At 45.0% G+C, this 17,285-nt stretch overlaps 1 long non-coding RNA gene across 3 annotated transcripts in view; it reads right to left on the bottom strand.

Moving 5' to 3' along the window:
* Window positions 1-15,099, bottom strand: part of LOC147016667 (uncharacterized) — a 55,718-nt gene extending 40,619 nt beyond the window's left edge. The window contains exons 1-3 of one of the 3 annotated variants that reach the window (XR_015049689.1): window positions 14,981-15,099; window positions 14,805-14,882; window positions 4,566-4,694 (exon numbers count right to left, since the gene is read on the bottom strand). This is a non-coding gene — a long non-coding RNA (uncharacterized LOC147016667). Of the gene's footprint in view, window positions 1-4,565; window positions 4,695-13,931; window positions 14,595-14,804; window positions 14,883-14,980 lie in introns of those variants that run through there. The other 2 variants (XR_015049687.1, XR_015049688.1) reach the window with 2 other exon arrangements.
* Between the last annotated feature and the right edge of the window lie 2,186 nt (window positions 15,100-17,285).

Raw genomic sequence — 17,285 nt, forward strand, 5'->3', positions numbered from 1 at the left:
GCATACCTAATTAAACATCCTAATTACCCTTTGAATGCATACCCCCCCTCAGACGTAACAATATATATATATATATATATATATATATATATATATATATATATATATATATATATATATATATATATATATATATATATATATATATATATATATATATATATATATACTATGGGAGAGTTGTTTCCAAAATGCATGCTCATTGCTGCAGGGAATGTAATGGCAGATGAAGGAACAGCAGGTGGGAACTCATTAATTCATTCATCATTCATTCCTTACACCTCATGTTGAGTCTGAGATTGGAGTATCATGTGTTCATGAACAACTGTGGAACTTACTGTGAATCCATTTTCCATCCATCCCTTCCCTCAATTCATCACTTCCCCCCATCTCTTTGTTTGTCCTCACGTCCTCACCCCTCCATCCTCTCTCTCCTCCCTCTCTCACCCCTCTTCCAACTTTCATAAAGTCAAAAACAATGGGTGGTTGTGATAATTTCCCACAAGTGGTTGTGTTGTCAGGTCAGGTATGGGAGCATGTGCCAGAACAGCGCGTCGCTGCGTCCACTTTCCGCCGGTACTCCAGGGGCCTCCGTCTGGCCATCCCCCAGGCAGATGCCAGGCCCATCCCAATCTCCTTGAGATGATGGTCAACCTGCTGCAACCATGAGGCACGGGGTTGGCCCACTGGCCTCCTCCACTCATGAGACTCCCTCGCTGAGAGAATCTGGTGAGCAGGATCAGCGTCAGGAAAACGAGCCACATGTCCATACAGCCGCAACTGTCTCTCACGGACTATGCAGGTAACAAATCTCATCCGAGTCTCTCTCAGCAACCGCTTGTTGGACACAAAATCCGACCAGCGATAGCCAAGGATTCTTCGAAGAGACCTGGTACCAAAGGAATTAAGTCTCCATCTCAGATCCTTGGTCAGAGTCCAAGTCTCGCACCCATAGAGCAAGACTGGAAGTACCAAGGACCTGAAGACTCGGACTTTCGTCCTCCCGCACAGGTACCGGCAGCGCCACACCCCATGATCCAGTGAATCCATGACTCCCCAGGCCCGACCCAGACGTCTATTGACCTCTGACTCGCAGCCAGCAGAGACATGAATATCACTGCCAAGGTAAGTGAATCTCTCCACGACCTCAACATCCTCACCACAAACAGACACAGACAGGACAGCAGCATCCAAGATGTCACCGAAAGCCTGGATCTTAGTTTTGACCCAAGAAACCCGTAATCCCAACGGCTCTGACTCCTCATTCAGCACCTCGAGGGCCCCCAAGAGGATGTCTAAAGTCTCCGCAAAGATGACTGCATCATCTGCAAAATCAAGGTCCGAGATCTTGACATTGCCAAACGATGCACCGCAACTTGATCTCTCTGACATCCTCCCTAAAATCCAGTCCATACACGTGCTGAAAAGTGTGGGGGCAAGTACACATCCCTGACGAACTCCAGTAACAACTGGAAATAAGTCAGAGATGGTACCACCACACTTCACAGCACTCTCAGTACCAGAGTAGAGTTCAGACATCAGATCAATCAGTTTTGGTGGCACCCCACGAAGACCAAGAATCCTCCAGAGGACATCCCGATTCACTGAATCGAACGCTTTACAGAGATCAACATAGGCTGCAAGCAGCCCCTGCCGAAACTCTCGTCTGCGTTCGGTGAGGACACGAAGTGCAAGGATACGGTCAATCGTTGACCTCTTTGGTGTAAAGCCTGACTGCTCTGGACGCTGGTGCTCAAGCAGATGGTGGCGAACCCTATCAAGAATTATCCGAGCAAAGACCTTGCCCGGCACTGAGAGCAGCGTCACCCCTCGGTAGTTGTTGCAGTCTTGGCGATCACCCTTCCCTTTCCAGAAAGGGACAACAAGGCCCCTCTTCCAGTCAGTTGGGATGATGCCTGTGTTCCAGGCAGAGCACAAAACTGCATGCCACGACACGAGTGCAGCATTTCCACCAGCCTTGAGAAGTTCAGCATGGATGCCACAGATCCCTGGAGCTTTGCCCCGTTTCAACTGGTTCACCGCTGCCCGTGTTTCCACAAGCGAAGGTGGACCACATTTGATTTGAGGGTCAGCAACAGGGATTGTAACACCCTTGACGTCCAACTCGACAGCTGGGGGATCAGCTTGGTACAACCGCTCAAAGTAACCGGCCCAGCGGGCCTTCACTTCAGACTCCTCTGTCAAGAGCCGACCACTCTCTGCTCGAACTGCAGTGCTCCGAGGGATGGGCTTGGATGAACGTAATGCGCGAATTCCCCTGTAAGCGGGACGAGAATCACCTGTCCACAGGTGATGCTCTACCCCCTCACAGATTCCTCGCACATAGGCCTCCTTGTCCACCCTCAGTGCATGTACAGTTTTATGCCTCAGCTCCCTGAACAGCTCAGCTCTGCCATTCAGCCTGGCCCTGCGACTCTGGTCAATGGTATCCAGTGTCCCTTGAGAGACAAAATTCTTCTTTGCCCTGCGGTGAGCTCCAAGGCATCCACCGGCAACATCAAGGACGGTGGTCTTGAAGGCGCTCCACAACTCTTCAGGACCCCCCAAAGCACCCAGACCCCCCAAGTGTCCACTCAGCCTGTTCGCAAACTCCTCAGCTACTCTCTCATCCCTAAGCTTGGCAACATCCAGCCTAGGCTGGGATGGTACCATTCTCCAGGATTTAAGGTGCAGCTTTAGAGTTGCTACAACAAGCCTGTGGTCAGTATTGAGGAACTGAGCACTCCGGTAGACCCTGCAGTTCTGGATCATCCTCCAACGACCGTCAATGAGGACATGGTCAATCTCCTTTGCCACACCGCCAGCGTTGGAATACCAAGTCCAGCGATGAGCTTGTGGGCGCTGAAACCATGAACCAGCCACCCTAAGTCCATGACTTTTTGCAAAGTCAAGGAACTTAGTGCTATTCTGGTTCATAGTTCCTGACCCATGGGGACCAACACACACCTCATAACCATCCCTATCAGTTCCAGTCGATGCATTGAAATCCCCCAAGACTAGAAGTGTATCTCGTCTGGGGCACTGATCAACCACAGACTCGAGTGTGGCGTAGAATGTGTCCTTCACGGTGAGATCACTCGCCTCAGTCGGAGCATAAACAGAGACCAGGGAAATGACACCTAAGGAGTGACGAATCCTTAATCTCATAATATGCTCGTTGACCGGTGTTACCTCAATTATCATTGGGGTCAGCTTATTGGACACAGCTACAGCAACTCCTTGGGTATGGTAACCATCAGAGCGACCAGACCAATAGTAGGTGTAACCACCCACCATGATCTCGCCGCAATCTGGTCTCCGAACCTCAGAGAGAGCTGCAATCCTGATGTCCAAATGCTTGAGCACAGATGATAACAGAGACAGGTGATCATCCTCTCTTAGGGATAGGACATTCCAGGCACCCACCCGAAGGGACCGCCTCAGGTTAACCCAAGGAGACCGCCGTCTGGTGGACGACACCTCAGCACCACTCCGACACACTCTCCCGCAATCTGACCCAGGGATGTTACCCCGTGGTTTCCCTCCTATCATCAAAGATTGGGGGTCCCGAAGGCTTTGCCCCAATCCCGTCATCCGGTGAGCTGCCCTGCGAAGGGAAGCTGCGCAGGAGGTACTCCCACGGAGTGGGTTTTCAGATTTTTTTTGCGTTTTTGCGTTTTGCGGAATGAAGGGTTTTACGGTGGTCGGAGTGCAAATCCTGCCACCAACCTCCTGATAAGAAGTAACCCAACTGCAGGAGGATGTCCGCAGACACAGTTGGGCACTAGATATGGATGGCCGTTGGCTCACAAGGAGCTCCTCCACCCTTTGACAGGTTTTGTTTTTAATCCTGCTGGGTGTCCATATCCAAACACCCCCCTCACCAGAAAACCTGGTGGGGGAGACGGTTTAGTCGCCGACAACCCGACCATGGAACAGGTTAGTACAGGTTTACATGGTACCTGTAGCAGGTCACAGATCGAACCTGACCTGACATTAAGGGGAGAAGAAAAAGAGAAAAATAGATTTTTAAAATGAGCGAAAGAAAAAGGTGAGAACAATGGGGAGAAAAGGGGAAGAGGAAAGACAAAATTAAAGAAAAAGTCGAGTGAGAAAAACAAACGAAGAGTTGGAAGAGACGGGAGGACGAAGCGCATGAAAAGCGCTCAATAATCTCATGGAGAGCTATCATCCCAAATTTGAAGATTACATTTTGCTCTTTCTGTTTGACCGTCTGTGGTGGTGAAATGGCGGCAAACGCTGGAGACCGTCACGTGACTGAATGAATGGGGAAGATCGAAGTGTCGAGTGAAGAACTTTGAGAGATCTGTGTTGTTGGGTCGTACATCAATGAGGTATAAATTCTACACATTCTATTCGAATTGCAAACCTCACCCAAAGGCCTCGTTTGCAAACATCTCACATTCCGCAGGAACGTTGAGCATTTTCATAAGCTCCGAAACAAAGGAGATTTCCCAGCAAAATGACCTCCTCCCCCCTCACCGCACCCCCATTCCTCCCTGAATGAAAACACAGGATAACAATGATCAGACAGGATTAATTACTTTGAGGGTGTCTGTGCATATGCGGTCATTGATGTTGTGAGGCTTGCTGTTCTCGTGCAAACGGCGCAGCAGCTGTGGGATGCTGTGCCATCTTTTCCTGTCCTTCAGTGCGAGCACACCTTCTGGAATCTGGAGGAAATAGCGGAATGTAAATGAGTAAGTAGAAACAAATGTCGAAAAATTACCTCTTTTTCTTGGACCACTCCGTCTGTGTGACATCGACTACGACATAATTCATGGTCTGTCTGTCTGTCTGTCTGTTCCCAGGTACCACAAAAACGGCTGAACCGATGTGTAATCCTGGGACCCCTTTTTGGGTGTGTAATCCTGGGACCCTTTGGAGTAAAATAGGCATAAATATAACAACATGACCCCTTGACGGCTCCCGTCGGGAGCGGGTGCTTCTAGTTATAATAATATAATTGTGTTGATGCGACATGTTATGGTTTCGGAACACCTTGGTTCACATTCACGTTCCGAAAGTCGAGTCCAAAGCATTCCTGCCATAATTCCTGGGAAGAGAGACCTGACCAGTGTTGTGTTGTGCTGTGGTGTTTGTGTTGTGTTTTGAGCATGGAGTGTTGGGTCGTGTGCAGGCTGGGCCGATGAGTACTTTTTAGCGGGTGGGGCTGCTGCTGGATTTGATTCTTCAATATGAATATTGTGATTTGGCTTGGGTTGAGAGATTCTGGGACTTTATTGCATAGTCGTTGTAAAACATGTGCTGAAATTAAATAAAGGCACACACATTGGCATCTCCAGGTATTTATAAACATTACAGCTAAAATGCGATAGGCTCTAGAGTCTGTTGGCATGAGCTGGGTTTTGGGATTTGGACTGTGGAGTTGGGCTTGGCGGTAGGTCCGGTTACAAGAAGGATTTTCGTTTGTCTAGTTCGCACGTTCTTTGGCACTTCAGGTGGTGTCTGGTGTGATCCCCTCGGAGAGATGCAGTTCCAGAGCGGGTAAACAGGTTGGCAGCCGCAGTTAGAGTCACATACCTCAAGGGAAATCCATGTTATGATCTCTTTAAAAATGGTATGTACTGTTTGAAAATTACAGGTGGTATTGCTATCCTGTTTGAACGTGCTGTTTACACGTACCCATTCTTTTCAACCCAACATTTATGTCGGCAGATGGGACTATCCCCCGGCTTCCCATCAAGTCCCTCTACCAAATGCAAGTCCAGAACACCCCCTTCCCCCTCCTCTCCACTCACACACCCCTCCCCCCTTCCCCCTTCTCTCTCTTTCTTTCTGTCTCAGTATTCCCATCAGTGTCAGTAAAGCCACAGGTAGTATTTGCTGGTCTATTATAATTATTGGGGAAAATGCCAGGGGCAGAGAAAAGGCCCATTTATATGGTACTAGTAGTAATGCCCGGCGTTGCTCGGGCTAGCAATAAAGCCCGGTGTTGCCCGGGCTTTCTTGCAAATTTCCTGAATAGCTGTTAGCGGTTTGGGGTTAGTGGTTAGCGGTTAGGGTTAGGGTTAGCGGTTAGCTGTTAGAGTTGGGGTTAGGGTTAGGGTTAGCTGTTAGGGTTAGGGTTAGGGTTAGTGTTAGGGTAGCTAACCCTAACCCTAACCCTAACAGCTTGGCGTAGCGGAGGTAAACAGCGCCCGGGGCAAAGTGGAAATTTGCGTCCCCTGTAGGCCTTAAACTTGAGTGGATTTGAATGGAAAATCCCATAAGGGATATCGATTTATCGATTTTTTCGAATATCGGAAGTGTTATGGAAAAAATTTATAGCCAATGACCAAAGTTGGACCAAAAGCCATAATCATACCGAATTTGAATGAAATCCGTTGGAGTTTGTGAAAATGCATCAAAACGAATTTTGAGGGGCCTCTTAAGGAAGACAATAATATCATTAGTATATGTGCCAAATCTTGTTTCATTTCATGCAGTAACAAAAATCTGATGGTGGAACAAAGAAAGGGGCGTGCCGAAATATTAATATAGATGTGGCAAACTTTAGAAAAGAAGGGTCTTTGCATGGCTTGTAGAAAATGCCAAACAAGAGAAAAGAAGGGACATTCCATTGGCTTGTGGAAAATTCCAGATGATAGAAAATAAGGGGCATTTAAAGAAACTCATGTGCATGCCATCTATATATTACTAAAACTCATCTTGTATGTATACTATGTATGTATGTATGCATGTATGTATGTTCCCGAAATACAGCCAAAACGGTACATGATGGCGCAAACATTTTCATTCCACCTTACTCACTATTCGCCTGTGGTGTGCAGTACAAAGTTTCATTCAAATCGGGCAACGAAAAAATTATTAAAAAATCAATTCCTGATTCAGTCAAGTACTCTTCGGGATTATTTGATCAATGCAAACAACCTCAGCAGTATAGTTCACTGGAGCTATCTTTTTTTCTTTTCTTTTTTTGAAATGATTTTTTTATCAACAGCTGTCACAACAGGAACCCAACGGGTTCACGGGTCATCTAGTATATTATTAAAACTCTCATCTTATATATATATATATATATATATATATATATATATATATATATATATATATATATATATATATATATATATATATATATATATATATATATATATATATGTTCCCAAATACAGCCAAAACGGTACAAGATAGCGCAAAAATTTTCAACCCACCTTACTCACCATTCTCCTGCGGTGTGCAGTATCAAGTTTCGTTCAAATTGGGCAACGAAAAAATCATGAAAAAATAAATTCCCGATTCAGTGAATCACCTCAAAATAATTTTCCCAGAAAAGGAAGCACAGCAGCCATAAAGTGCTCAGAATCCTAAACAACCTCAGCGGTATAGTTCGCCGGAGTTATCATTTTTCTTGAAATGATTTATTTTAAAATCTTAAGCATTTGGTATAGACAAAGAACGACTTATTTTTAAGCATAAAGTAAACCGCCATTTTGATCTAATACTTCCGTGTTCATTAATAAATAAAATTGTGTTTCGAAAATTACGCACAATAATTTCTTCGACTTTCTTTTCTCCTTTTTTTTCACATTGACACGCAATATCAAGATTCGTTCAAACCAGGCAATGAAAAAAATTATTAAAAAATCAATGCCCGATTCAGTCAAGTACTCTTCGGGATTATTTGATCAATGCCAACAACCTCAGCAGTATAGTTCGCTGGAGCTATCTTTTTTCTTTTGAAATCATTTTCTTTTAATCAAGCGCTGTCACAACGGGAACCCAATGGGTTCACGGGTCATCTAGTACTTATTAAAAATTATCAGATAAAGGAACGCCTTAATTTTTTTATCAAAAATAAAGAAATTATAAGATATATATATTCAAGACAAAGGAACGCCCTGCATATATAGGGTAAAACCCATCAGTACGTAAAGTTTTTTTTGTGTACCTTGTGAACGAAAACACAAGATAATGTGCAAGTGTGTGATTACTTTGTTTAAAAAAATTGGCATCCCTTTATTTGAACTTTGTAGAGCATTACTTGTTTCCTCCTGAGAACACAAGGGGGGCACAGCATGCACATGAGATTTTTTTGAATGTTTTGAATGTTTGAATGCACACACAAGGTTTTTTGAAATTTTTTTTGAAAAAACTGATATTTTTTTCCAAAGTCCACTTTTGCGGTATCCCTCTAGTCCTATTGAAAATTTCACGAACTTTCATCCAACATTTCATAAGTTATGAAGCCTGGTGTTGGCTTAGTGGTTAGGGTGGTGGCTTGGGATTCAAGGGTCCTGAGTTCAAGCCCCGTTGGCTGCTGAATTAACACCAGGGTGTTAACTCAGCCTGTCATCCTTCTGAGATCGGTGAAATGAGTACCAGTGTACTGGTCCCAGTGTATGCCCCGGTTAGAATAGGTGTACCATATTCCTGTGTGTCGTAAGAGGCGACCAGGGTTGGCGTCAGGAAGGGCATCCGGCCATAAAACATTGCCTCAAGAAAAAGCCCAACCCCTGCACAGCAGGGAAAAATGGCTGTAAAAATGGTCATTTTTTTTTATTTCATAAGTTATGAGCCCTCAGGTTTGACTATTTTACTAACAGTCAAAATTTTTCTACGTTCAAGTTTTGGGGTTCACCCCGACGAGCAAAAACTAGCAAAAAAGCAAACACTATGGCACTTAGGTGGAATTTGTTTTGAAAGCCATTGATTGGATGTATTAGCTGATGTATATTCCAAGTTTCAGCTTGTTTCCGTGTTTAGCCTTTGAGATACAATATGAGCGCCAACACATTTTGGGCGGACCGACAGACTGATAGACACCAACGATGATTTTGAGGGTTTTCATTTCAAAAAACTCAAGAATGCGGAAACAGGTGTTGCTGAAATTTGGAACGTATTACCTTGACGTACAAAGGATTTACTTCTGAAATTTTCAGCCGATTTTGTCCAGTAGAAGCTGAGAAATGAATTACACTGAACAACAAAAAAATTTTACTGGAGATGTGTAAAGTGATTTAGACTAATTTGGGTACGCTGATTTCAAAAATCATAACCGTTTTGCTGTATCACGTCAGGATTTTCAGTAACAGAAATATTCCCATTGCCTAGAAGTCAGGATTTCAATGAAATTTACAAAAATTCATTTATTCATTTATTTCATCATGAATGCTTCAAAATTATAGAAATTACAGAAAAACTCCACTAGAATGTAATTAAAAATGCTTTAGGCATTTGGCTTTGCGTTTGTGCTGCTGTGTGTCAGTTTCACGATGCAGGAACCAGCAGAAATCGCCCATCATGTTCGGGTTGTGCCGCCCTTGGTAACGCGTCTCCATGAGTGAAATCTCTTGGTGGAATCGCTCGCCGTGCTCGTCCGAGACTGCTCCCAAGTTGTCAGGGAAGAAGTTCAGGTGCTGGTGTAGGAAATGGATTTTCAGGGACATCCTGGAGCCAAGTTTCCTGAAGGACTCCAGCAGCTGCTGCACTATTTCTTCATAGTTGTCCGCGCGCTCGTTCCCCAAGAAGTTGTCCGTCACAGCTTTGAAGCTCCTCCACGCTGCCAGCTCTTTGGGGTTTAGAGTTGTCGGAAAAGTTTCGTCCTTCATAATCTGTCGGATTTGCGGTCCAACAAAGACACCAGCCTTGATCTTGGCCTCCGACAAGGTGTTGCCAAACTTTTCCTTGAGGTATAAAAACCCACGCCCATTCAGATCCATTGCCCATACAAAACTTTTCATCAAGCCGAGCTTTATGTGGAGTGGTGGAAGGAAAACCTTGGCTGGGTCGACAAGGGCGACATGCTTCACGTTGTGTCGACCAGGTACATGCTCTTTTCGCTCTTCCCAATCTTTCTTCGTCCAGTGATTCTTGTCGTCTCTGCTATCCCAGAGACAAAGGAAGCACATGTATTTCGTGTAGCCTGACTGCAGCCCTAACAACAGCGCCACCACTTTCAAGTCTCCGCAGATGTGCCAGTTGAAGTCATTGTACTTGATGGAATCAAGCAGCTGCCGCATAGTCTCATAGGTCTCTGTCATGCCGAACGCGTGAGCCAGTGGGACTGATGGTTTCTCGTTGCCATTGTGGAGCAAAACAGCCTTCAAGCTGTTCTTCCCCGAGTCGATGAAGAGGCGCCAGTCTGCAGGATCGTGATCACACCCAAGTTCTTTCAACAGACCGTTGATGTCACTGCAGAATGTCATCGTGTCTTCCATCTCAAAGAACTCAGCCATGTCTCTGTGACGTGCTCTGAACAAGGATATCTTGGTGTTAGGTTCAAGTAGATTCCACTGCTGCAGCCTTGATCCAAGCAGCTCTGCCTTCGCCTTTGACAGCGAGAAATCTCTTACAAGATCATTTAAGTCTCCCTGGTTCAGAAGGTGTGATTCTTGAGTGTCGGGTTCAAAAGGTTCATCATCGCCATCCTCTTCACCACTGCTTACAGCTATGTTCTGATCAGCTGGAGGTGTTGGAACGGGGTTCTCGTCATCATGAGGCACAGGTTTACGAGCAGAGACGCAGTCAGCGTACTTGATGTGACCTTCATTCTTCTTGTTGAAGCCGGCGATGCTTGTGCAGCAGAAATAACAATCATCATGATGATTCTGCGGCTCACGCCATATCATGGGCACCGCAAATGGCATGCTCGCGCGCTTGCCCACCAACCACTGAGTCAAGGTTGTGTGACAGCTTGTGCAGCAGATGTGTGGTGCCCAGCTCTGTTCTTGGTCCCCCACCTTACACCCGAAGTAGTGAAAGTAGGCGGCCTTCATTTTCACTGCTGTAGATATACTTCGCTGTTGATCTTTTTTGGTATACCGACCACAGACATAACAGAAGTTGTCAGGATGATTGGTACAGGAACGCCTACTCATCTTTATCTGAAAGAAAGAAATATAACACAAGTTAACAACAATTGTACGAAATAGACATGTTAAAGACACATGTAAATTTCATTGAAATCCTGACTTCTAGGCAATGGGAATATTTCTGTTCCTGAAAATCCTGACGTGATACAGCAAAACGGTTATGATTTTTGAAATCAGCGTACCCAAATTAGTCTTAATCACTTTACACATCTCCAGTAAAAAAAAATTTTTGAAATTTGTTGTTCAGTGTTATCAGTCCCTGTGTTAAAGTTGCATACAGAGAAACCCTTTCATATCAATGGCATGGAGTTTCATGCCTCCCTTGATAATAAATGTCAGTGTGTGTCAGTGTGCGTGTTTCCTCAATAACTCCAAAACCATGAAACCTAGTGGCCTGAAACTTTGCATACATACTAAGGCAACTCCAAGGGAATGCATGAATGAAAATTGGATGTTGGCGTTGATTAAAACACCCTTTTTAATATAATTAATGGCACTATTACATTGAACGACAAACTGGCTTTGTTCTTGGTCAGCCCGAGTTCACCTCACAGGGGTCTTAATCTGCCATTTTGTTTCCGACATAAAAAATGCCTTGCCTTGGAACGACTATGACCTCTCGCAGATTAATGAAAGTATATAATCGAAATCTGTCTTCAGATTTGAGGATCAGAGCTGGTGGACTATACAAGTGTCAATCTGGAGTGAAATATGAAATTTTCAAGAAATTACCGATTCTTATAACCAAGCATATCGTATATCTAAGCAAAGCAGTGCTCCATCCTTCTCCATATTTACACAAGAAAATGTGAAATTCCCAAAGCATGAAACAACTTTTTGTACTGTTCTGTGTTTCTACTATTTTTCCTAAAGAGTAGCTTCATCGAGTGCAATGAAAAACAGCAAGCAGCCGAAGACTCCTGAGGCATTAGCAGTGGGAATTGCGACCGCGGTTCAATTCTCTGTGGGGACATCCCCAGAGTTAGGAAGGCAAACTAAATTAGAGGATTAAAATGTGTAAAGCAATGGGACAAGTGAACTGGGAGTTTAAGAGAGAGAGTTGAAAAATGTTTTCAGTGGCTACAAAGCAATGAGTCCCCACACTACAGCAGGATGGCCAAGAGGTACACACACTCGTTCTTCTCTGTCTAGCCTGGGTTTGAATTGTTTCACCTTTTTGTGTGATCTGCTTTCATTTAGGATGTTATTTCACTTCACTAGGAGTTTGGAGCGATGCTATCTTCTAGATGAAAGCGAATGAGGTGTTGTTTGTGATGCTACTCCTCTGGACTACCAAGGTTAATCATGACAAAACTTGATAGGATCACTTTTTTAACCATGATACACATTACTAGGGGGTTTAAACAGTCATTTTCTCACAATTCATAACTTATAAACACATGAGCCACCATATGTAGCAGGGAAAAGGTGGGAGTCCGCATGGAGGGGAGTGATGTCAGAGGAGGGAAGGGAAGGGGTGGGGGGGGGGGAGGGAAGGGAGGCAGAATGGGAAAGAGTGGGGTGGGAGTCCGGAGGGAGGAGGGGTGGGGTGGGAAGAAGGAAGGGAAGTGGTGAGGTGGGAGGAGGCAGGGGGAGGTGTGGGATGAGGAAGGGGAATGGGTGGGTGGAAGGATGGAGAGGAAGGGGGTGGGATTGGAGGAGGCAGGGGCTGAGGTTTGAGAAGGCAAGGGGTAAGGTGGGAGGAGGCAGGGGGAGGGGTGGAAGGAAGGATCTGGTATTTCCCGGTAATGCCGGGTACCTTTGCTTGTATAACATATGGCTGAAAATTGACTTGGCCAGGGAAGTCGAGGAAGGTAAAATGTTTTTCAATGTAGAAAAGTGTGGCAAACATTTATTACTCTCTGCAAGTCACCAGTTAAAACAAATGCTTCTAAACTCTTAATTACGTATATCACACATGAATATTATACTTGTATGTGTACTTGGGCGTCGATTGGTGGGTGGGTGGGGGGAGGGGAGACATGTTGTCCCCCTTTGGTTGAAAAATAAAAATTGTGTATACTCACAAAGGATTATGGAGCAGTTTTCCTTGCAATTGATTTAATACATTTTGTTAAAGTTTGAATGAGTGATTAATTACTTAGCGAGTGTAATATTAATAAATGCTGTGCTTTTGGGGAACATTGTTTACATGAATGTGGTACTGTCAGAACATAATTAATTAAATTCGGCCAGAACCGCTCCACATCGCATATTGCTATATAGCACGTGCGGACCGGCACTTGAGAGCACGAGTTGACAACAATTGAGAGATTGTCTAGTTTCATCATCATCATCATCATCATCATCATCATCACACTAAAATACGCGATTTCGTGCCTGTCATTGGTTGATGCATTTGGTCATTGGTTATCCAATCTCAACCAAACTTGCCAGGGGGTCTAAGGATCTGTCATAATTTATAAGACAAAGGTGTAGCGACTTGATTTACCCCCCTCTAAGGGTTTGAAGGGGCTGGGGTGGAAGGGGGGATGAAGTCGACGATGTGTACCATCTCTGTGTAAATGTGTCGATTGTAGTGCTGTTCCCGATGGGAGGGCATATTACTACAGGCTTCCTAGCTTCCTAACCCTAGTTTTCACCTTCATTTTACATTTTGAGACATTACTTTTAGTGTATTATCATGTTGCTTTAGATTCGACTGCGAAAGATCCAGAGGAATTCCAATGTTTTTGTCCAACTTGGATAAACGATAACAGCTTGGAGTATCATTTGGGATGTACAGTTGCTGTTATCACCACTTCCTTCCTCACTTACTTGTATTTTTAGGTCATTTGACTGTTGTACCTATTCCTTTCTTGCTTACTTTGTTGTTTTTTTTTTGTTGCTATTACTATTTTTGAACTGTACGACACACAAAATAGAGCTGACCCCCCACCCCCCAATCCCCTCAAAATAATTTTCCCAGAAAAGGAAGCACAGCGGCCGTAAAGTGCTCAGAATCCTAAATTTTGGGGGCCTGCCGAAGTGCCCTTGGGACCTCACGCAATATTGACTTTGTGCCATGTGCTCGCATGCCCCCCCCCACCCTCCATCTCCCCATCCCCCCACTTTTCAGAAGCAATCAATGTCCTTGTATGTATATAGGTGTTGATGTACCGTTATAAGTGTTCATTATATAAAAGACAGCTGGCACATCAAGAAGCCAGAAAACTCCCTCAGCCAGAAAAGAACCCCATAACCCTCCCTCCATCTCTCAAATATGATCAAGTCCACCTCAATTAGGTTCTGCAGTATTTCCAAAATCAGGGGAGCAAACACAGTCTAAATGCATATATATATATATATATATATATATATATATATATATATATATATATCAAATGCATTACACTGGAAGCTGGATGGAATCATGTGGAATGAAGAAGTGATTCTTTGGCTGTTTTTTTTTTCTCGTTTTATGCCTGTAACTAAGCCATTCTTCCATGACCAGACCATGTAAAACGAGGTTAAAAACACGATGAATGCTTTCCCCCATGCAAATCGACACATGCTTCCCATCCCACAGAAACCGCTCATCTCATTTCCAAGTGGAGGCTGAAGTAACCCAAGGCAGTGACTTGGGCACTGCTTAGGAACAGACTTTGGTGCCTCGGTCTCAGAGGAGAAGCTTTGCGGATCACCCACCGGGTCACCCTTCCATGTCACGAGTCAGTGCCTGCAATATTAGCTGCAGGTCCCTGTTTCCCCAGCACTGCTCAGGAAACTGAAAGCCTGGATTTACAACAACAACAACAACAAAAAAACAAGAAGGAATCCTCGGAAGATGGTTCACAAATGACGTCCGACGATTCTCTCAAAGGGATTAAGAGGAAAGAAAAAAAAACATTGAGACATCGCCTCGACACTGAATCAACACACCAGACCTCTGTTATGCAATGAAAGCAATAAAAAAGAACTGGATGGTGTTCAGAGAATAATTACCCCCACGCAGTGTTGAGAAGGACTTGGTGCGAGCCAACTCGTTTGGCGGCAAATTTGTCATCGCATCTCTCCGCACTTCTGAGGTAAATGTGGACAAATTATACCTTGAAAAGCCTGCTGTGGAGTACATTCATAAGCATTTACAAAGAATATTTTATTCTCGTTCTCATAACTACCAAGGTTGATGAAGACACCAGAATAGATCGCTGAAGTAGAAATCGGGAGATCGTTAAAACGTCAAAATGTACGTCTTCTTCTGCTTATTCTTCTTCTTCCTCTGCTTCTTCTTCTGCTTATTCTTCTTCTTCTTCTTCTGCTTATTCTTCTTCTTCCTCTGCTTCTTCTTCTTCTTCTTCTTCTTCTTCTTCTTCTTCTTCTTCTTCTTCTTCTTCTTCTTCTTCGTCTTCTTCTTCGTCTTCGTCTTCGTCTTCGTCTTCGTCTTCGTCTTCGTCTTCGTCTTCGTCTTCACATTTCCGTCAGCTGAGCACACTAAAGACTGAAGCGATGACGATGATACCAATTTTGAACGGTTTTTGATGTATGCTCAATATGCGATATATCAAATGGTCATGTAACATGTGGTGAAGTTTAAATATCCTTTGTGAAACGGTTTTCGATGTACTCTCAGTATGTAATATTGTTGTGGGCCGGGGTTCGGCGGCGATAAACGACCACCAGGGGGGAGCAGTAGGGTCGTCTCCACCGAACACCCGGAATTGCAAGGTCGTCAACCCGGATAACTCCGGAGTCGACGGGTCACTTAGAGGACCGTGGTCGGCAATATATCGACGGCGTGGGGTAGGGTTAATTGCCTAATTTCAATATACCTCAGTACCCACACCATCTAACTACCGGGGAAGCCACACTCTCGGCCGACTTTGTCCGAACCGAGTCGCTGTTACCGACTCGGATCCGGCGTAACCAAGTGGGAGTTACCAAAGCCACGCCGGTCCAATGACAACGTACGGCACCGACGGCCTCACTAATTCTCAATACGCACCGTGCTGGGTCAATGAAAGAAAGTGACAGACAACGAGCTGGTACATTGAACAATTGGGGGTTTATTTATCAGGGGGGGGGGCAGGGGAGCACAAAGAGCAGAGTTATCCGAATAAAAGCAATGTACAATGAACCAAAACACTGAACAATTTATACTTACAGACAGGGCCCACGGACACACACACACACACACACACGAAATGGACCCCGTGGGGTCTTTATTCAGTCCCTCAGCCCAGGAGGGAAAGGCGAGCTGGGGAGCAGGGCCTTATCGGGTACCTCTCCGCCTCGTGCGGTCACACCGGATTTCAACCACCACGGTGGGACTCGAACCCACGTTCCAAAATCCACGGGCTCACGACCCTGGCTGCTCGGCCTCCACCACCACGATGAGCCACCGTGAAGGACCGCAGACCACGACCGAGACCAAGCCACCGTGCCAGACCAGCAGCAATCGGCCACGATGACTACAGTACACTCGTCCTGACAACCACTCTACTCTTCTTGCCAGGTCCGAGGGATTTCTTCCCCTCACACTCGTCTCCTGATTGGACGGGGCGTCTCGGGGGGGGGGGGATGTGTCGGGGCGTCTCGGAGGCCCGCCCCCCAAAGAGGCTCCGTAGTAGTTCCCGACAATCTGGCCTCCCATTGGCCGGAGCACCTCAGCTCTGCTCGCTCTTCGCCCATTGGCTGGAGGAAACGCTCCATGCCCTTCCTCGGAGTGGAGCCTCGATTTGAAGCGAATGGAGGCTCCGCCCACGCCTTCAGCCAAAAACGCGTGGGTAATGGAGTCGATGGTGCGAGGAGGTGGAGGGGGTTTGTTGTAAAAAAAAAAATAAAAACTAACTATAAAGAAACTTCACAGCGCACACATGTAATTCCCGTTAGACATAGGGGGTGGGGCCCTAACTATAAACACATACTTATCGAGATAACTGAGCTACGGGGACTGCTGTCTGTCTATGTGCAAATGGCTTCCAGATTCGTAACAATATATCAAATGGTCATGTAACATGTGGTGAAGTTTAAATATCCTTCATTGAACGGTTTTCGATATATGCTGAATATGCAACATATCAAATGGTCATGTAGCATGGTAAAGTTTCAATTTTCTCAACTGAACGGTTTTCGATATAGGCCCTTCACAAAATGAAGACTTGAAAATAAAGACCTTGGTATCCATGACATCATTTTCCCTGAAGAGTGCCATATTTACATTAATGGGATGATGAATAAACAGAATTGCAGACTTTGGGGATTTGAAAAGCCACAAGAACATGAAGAAGCATCCTTTCACTCATCATAAATCTGTGGTCCAAAACCTTTTGAAGAACCTCAAACCAAAATGGCAGTAACTGTGATATCAGGTCATCATCTTCACATGTTGAAGACTGACCGATGGAACAGGGTGAGAAATAATGAAAATCTGTGGTTTCAACAAGATGGAGACACATCCCACACCTCTGATGAATGTTTCGCTTG

Source organism: Eptatretus burgeri, chromosome 11, assembly GCF_056783735.1.
Source record: "Eptatretus burgeri isolate ZD-2024b chromosome 11, Ebu_testis_v1, whole genome shotgun sequence".
Taxonomy (NCBI): domain Eukaryota; kingdom Metazoa; phylum Chordata; class Myxini; order Myxiniformes; family Myxinidae; genus Eptatretus; species Eptatretus burgeri.